We start from the raw sequence: 6,064 nt of genomic DNA, 5'->3' as shown, positions 1-6,064 counted from the left end.
GAAATCTGGTATTGTGATGCCTCCGGCTTTGTTTTTGTTGTACAAGATTGCTTTAGCTATTCGAGGTCTCTTGTGCCTCCATATTTATTTCAGCATCATTTTTTCTAGATCTGAGAAGAATGTCTTTGGTATCCTGATTGGAATTGCATTGAATCTATAAATTGCTTTTGGGAAAATGGACATGTTGATGATGTTGATTCTTCCAATCCATGAGCATGGAAGATTTTTCCATATTTTGGTATCCTCTTCTATTTCTTTCTTTAAGATTTTGTAATTCTCATCGTAGAGATCTTTAACGTCCTTGGTTAAGTTGATTCCAAGGTATTTGATTGTTTTTGTAGCTGTTGTGAATGGGATTGATCTTAGCAGTTCTTTCTCAGCCGTGGCATTGCTTGTGTATACAAAGGCTGTTGATTTTTGTGCATTGATTTTATATCCTGCCACTTTGCCAAACTCCTCTATGAGTTCCAATAGTTCTTAGTAGAGTTCTTTGGATCCTCTAAGTAAAGAATCATATCATCTGCAAAGAGGGATAGTTTGACTTCTTCCTTCTCAATTTGTATTCCTTTGATTTCTTTTTCTTGTCTGATGGCTCTGGCTAAAACTTCCAGAACTATGTTAAATAGCAGTGGTGAGAGTGGGCATCCCTGCCTGGTGCCAGATCTCAGTGGAAATGCTTCCAACGTTTCCCCATTCAATAGGATGCTGGCCGTGGGTTTTTTATAAATTGCTTTGATTATATTGAGGAATGTTCCTTCTATACCCAATTTGCTTAGAGTTTGCATCATGAAAGAGTGTTGAATTTTATCGAATGCTTTCTCTGCATCAATTGAGATAATCATATGGTTTTTCTTTTGCAGTCTGTTAATGTGGTGAATCACATTGATTGATCTGCGAATGTTGAACCATCCCTGCATACCAGGGATGAATCCCACTTGGTCTGGGTGGATGATTTTTCTGATGTGCTGTTGTATTCTATTGGCCAGAATTTTATTGAGGATTTTTGCGTCTATGTTCATCAGGGATATTGGTCTATGATTTTCTTTCAGTGCTGCATCTTTCTCTGGCCTGAGAGCTCTGCTTGGTTCTTCCTGGTTACGGGTGTGCAAAGGTGACACTCTCAGGTTATGCGTGGTAAATCTCTCTCATTTACTTATTTATTTATTTATTTATTTATTTATTTATTTTATTCAGGGGGTAAGTAATACCGCACGGCATGGCTGTGCAGAATTGATGGTATTTAGCTTCCAGTCTCTGGCTTCTACCCAAAGAGTCTGTGTAGGCTCCGTTTCTCCTCTGGACTCCCACTACTGAATTGTAGTGACTCAGTTCCTTAGTTCTCCCCTGTTGTTATGTAAATCCAGGTAGGAGGCCTGCTCTTTGTCTCTTGCAAACTCTTAAAGCCTTGCAGCCTTGCAGCCTTTGCAAGGTTGGCAGAGAGAGAAACCCCCAACCTTTTTTTTCCTTCTTTCTGGTAGTGAGTCTGCTGCACTTTCCGGCTCCCCTCTAGATTCTGACCCCCGTTTCCCCACCAATGTCTCGGATTATTGAGCTCACCTCCCCTTCCAGCGCCGATGTGTGGACTCAGAGCCCTGGATGTCCCAAGTCTCCCCGCTGGTGTCTGTGTGACATGCACTCCCCTTCCTGCACTGGCGCGCAGACCCTGTGGCTCCTGCAGCTCCCGTGGCTCCCACGGCTCCCGCGGCTCGGCTTCCACGTGGTGGGCGACCTTGTTCTTGCAGTAGGTCCTCCGATTCACAGCCACTTGATCCAGAAGAGTTTCCTCTGCAATATTTTCCTGGTTCTTTTTTCTGAGGCTACCGTAACTCCCCTTTTATTAAACTAAATTTTCCCGGACTATCGGTGTGCGCTCTCACTATTCCGCCATCTTCACAATTCCAAATTTTATGCTTTAATCTAAACATACAATCATCAAGAATATGGGGCCAGCACTGTGGCTTAGTGGGTAAAGCCTCCATCTGTAGTGCTGGCATCCCATATAGCCACCTGCTCAGATCCCTGCTGCTCTATTTCCAATCCAGCACCCTGCTGATGTGCCTAGGAAACCAGTGGAAGATGGCCCAACTCCTTGTGCCCCTGCACCCAGGTGGGAGACAGAAGAAGCTCCTGGATCCTGGCTTTGGATAAGCCCAGCTATGGCCATTGCAACCATTTGGGGAGTGAACCAGTGGATGAAGATCTCTCTCTTTCTCTCTCTGAAACTCTACCTTTCAAATAAATAAATCTAAAGAAAGTTCATAATGTTGGACAAAGAATAGACATGTAGGTAAGTGGCAAGGTATAAATGGTCTCAAATACTTATTATTTTACTAATCTTTGTCAAGGGGACAGAGTCAGCCTGGTACAGGTAATGTAGTTTACAAAAATAGTGAAAATGCAAATGGATGATAATAAGGGAAAAATCAAAAGATGTATACTGTGCAAATAACACATGAAGTCACTTAGTGAATAAGGGGTCAGATCTGTGGTTTAGCAGGTCAAAGTAGGTGCCTACAGTGCTGGCTTCCCATACAAACACTGATTTGAGTCCTGGCTACTCCATTTCCAATCCAGCTTCCTGCTAATACACCTGGGGAAGCAGCAGAAATTGGCCCAAGTCCCTGAGCCTCTGCCACTCACATGGGAGATCTAGAAGAGGTTCTTGGCTCCTGGCTTTGGATTGGCCCAGCACCAGCTGTTGCAGCCATTTGGATAGTGGGTCAGCAGATGAGAGCTCTCTCTCTCTCTCTCTCTCTTCCCCTTTCTTTGTGTATAACTCTGCCTTTCAAACAAATAAATTTTTAGAAATACAAGCACAAACATGCTGAATAAACTTGTATTAAAAAAAAAGTAGAAAGCACAGATATGTAAGAATAAAATATATAAGAATTCTGTACAAAAATTAGTTTTACATACAATACTGAAAGCATTACCCATAAACATAATGTGGACTTTGAACAGATGTAAGAGAGTAGTGGTAAGGAAGGTAGCAAGAATTAATGGGTAGAGAATTTGTCAGAATGGATGGACCCCTCTCTAGACAGAATTTGAGAGAGTACTCAGCCATTCAGACAGGTATAAGCAAAGTTACACAGTTTAATGGAGAGAACACACTTGACTGCTCAGATGTGCATCTCAGCAAAGAACTAGGGGGCTGAAATACTCCTGATAGATCAAGTGGACATCTCAGGAAAGAGCTGAGTAAACAGTCTATATCATACAGGAGTTTATCAGGGAATGGGATCAAGTTATTCCCACAATTTTTCTTTCCCTCCACCCTTCTTCCTGAAAAAAGGACTTATTGGGTGTGAAATAGGTAAAATTCATTCTAAGGCTTTAAAAAAAATTTAACTAAGCTCTTTAATACAACATGACACTTTATGGCTGTTATGTATTATAACATATGTAGAGTTGCAGGCAGAGAGAAGGAGAGACAAAGGTTTTAAATTTGCATATTCACTCCCCCAAATAACTGCAATAGCTGGAGCTGGGCCATTCCAAAGCCAGGATCCAGGATCTTCTTCTGGGTCTCCCATGAAGGTGTAGGACCCAAGCACTTGGACCATTTTCCACAGCTTTCCCAGGCCATTAGCAGAGAACTGGATTGGAAAAAGAGCAGCTGGTACATGAACCAGCACCCATATGGGATGATAATGCCCCAGGTGAAGACCTAACCTAGTACAACACAGCACCAACACATGCTTCTAGACTTTAACTTGCAACAAATATAGTCTGTTAGCATACAAAATAATACTTTATTTTGAAAATAGTAAATACATTATGTAGGATTTTCCAAAATATGTAGGTTGTTTTTTAAAACTGACATCAGTACATCCTTATTCCATTAGAAACAAATACAATAATCAAACTGGTATGCACTTACTAGGAAGCAATTTTAAACATTTGGATTTTGTTTAAATTGCTGAGATTTGGAAAAGGACTCTCTTTAAGCATGCTAACAATACCTTACCATGAACATAACAAGGACTTTTTAAAAAAAGATGTATTTATTTATTTGAAAGGCAGAGTTACAGAGAGGCAGAGGCAAAGAGACAGAGAGAAAGAGGTCTTTCATCTGCTGGTTTACTCCCCAGATGGCTGAAGTGACTGAAGTTGGGCTGATCCAAATCCAGGATTCGGGAGATTCTCCTGGGTCTCCCACTCAGGTGCAGGGCCCAAGACTTGGCCCATTTCCTACTGTTTCCCAGGCTATAGCAGAGAGCTGGATCAGAAGTGGAGCAGCCAGGACTCAAACTGGTGCCCATATGGTATGCCAGCACTGCAGGTGGCAGCTTTACTGGCTGTGCCACAGTGTCGGCCCCAAGGACTTTTTTTTTTATAAAGATTAATTTGTTTATTTGGAAGGTAGAGTTATAGAAAGTCAGAGAAAGAGAAAAAGGTCTTCCATTTGTTGGTTCACCCCCCAAATGGCTGCAATGGTCAGAACTGGGCTGATCTAAAGCCAGAAGCCAGGAGCTTCTTCTGGGTCTCCCATGTGGGGCCCAAGGACTTGGGCCATCTTCCACTACTTTCCCAGGCCATAGCACAGAGATGATTGGAAATGGAGCAGCTAGGACTTGAACTAGCATCCATATGAGATGTCAGCACCACAGATGGCAGCTTTACCTGCTACACCACAGCACCAGGCCCAGGTATAGCTAATTTTACAGGAAAGCCTGGAAACAGCTTCATCTCAGCAAGTTCTCTCAGTTTGCTAAAGTGCTCGAAGGGAGCTATTACTTCTAAAACATTCAATAAAAAATAACACAATACCTAAGGGAATTTCCTGGCTCTCATGACTATCATGCTTTTAAAAGTTTTTGGTCAGGGCCAGCACGATGGCATGGAGGTAGTCACCGCCTGCAGTGTTGACATCTCATATGGGTGCTGGTTTGAGTTCTTTTGAGAAACTTTTGAAAACTGACCTGGGCTATAGACAGACAAGATTTTAAAGTAAGAAAAATGCAAGGATGAGCATGGGTCAGAGTTATAGGAGATGGTCATACTGGATAGCAAATATTGGGATTTTAGGCACAATGTTGGATGTATAAATCTGTTGGCATAGCTACAGGCACAGGGGGATAGAGAAACTGGGAGGCAGACAGGGTCTGCAGGTACAGGACCTGGAACATAAGAAGGAATACATCAGGTGTTATTTAAGGCAGTGCTTAGAGGAAATTTTTAGCCTCAGTGAATACATTAGAACAGAAGACTGAAAGCTCTTCATTTTGGTTTTCTTCTTAAGAACTAAAATGATCATCCTAAAATAGCATAGAATAAATGTGAAGAAAAAAAGAATAGTAAACATCCATGAAATACCTGTAGTAAAAATGTACAGCAGAAACTAATAAGCAAGAAAAAAGTTTTAAATCATATTGTAGGGCAAGAGGGACCCTGAAGCAGGGTTAGAGAAAAGAGTAGGCTTTGGGAAAATTCCAGAAAAATTCTACCTCTCTAGGGAAAAATAAAATGTAACAAAGCATAATTTAGAATAGACCAAAGAGAGGAAGAGGAATGGTATGGCACCTAAGACAAGGATATGGAAAATATTAGTCAATTACCAATACTTCCTGCACAGAGGAAGGGGATCCAATTACTTATCCCTTCTGTACTCCTGGGCAGAGACAGGGAAGCCAACCCAAACATGACCTCTACTACATGCACTAGGTAAGGCATTAGTACATAACACATAAGAGAGGGGAAGAAGAAATAGCATAAAACAGACCAACCCCCTGGAGGCAATGGATTGCCAACTCCAAGTCCCTTCCCCAACATGTGCAAGCTTCTGTCATTTATTGCAAATAAGCTTGCTCTCACTCTTGTACTCTCTCTTGTACTTTTCTCCTTATTTCTTTTTTTAAAGAGCTGTTTATTTATTTGAAAGTTAGTGTTGATTATGGGGAGAGAATGAGAGAGACAGAGAGTTCTTCCATGTGCTGGTTCACTCCCCAACTGGCCACAACAGCAAGGGCTGGGTGAAGCACAAGCCAGGAGCCAGAAGCTTCTTGGTTTCCCCATGTGTGTGCAGGGTGCCAAGTACTTGAGCTGTCTTATCCTGCTTTCC

The sequence above is a fragment of the Oryctolagus cuniculus genome, chromosome Y, assembly GCF_051225735.1.
Source record: "Oryctolagus cuniculus isolate XC-2025 breed Fujian yellow rabbit chromosome Y, ASM5122573v1, whole genome shotgun sequence".
NCBI classification, from domain to species: Eukaryota; Metazoa; Chordata; class Mammalia; order Lagomorpha; family Leporidae; genus Oryctolagus; species Oryctolagus cuniculus.
Note: the sequence above shows the minus strand (reverse complement) of the source record.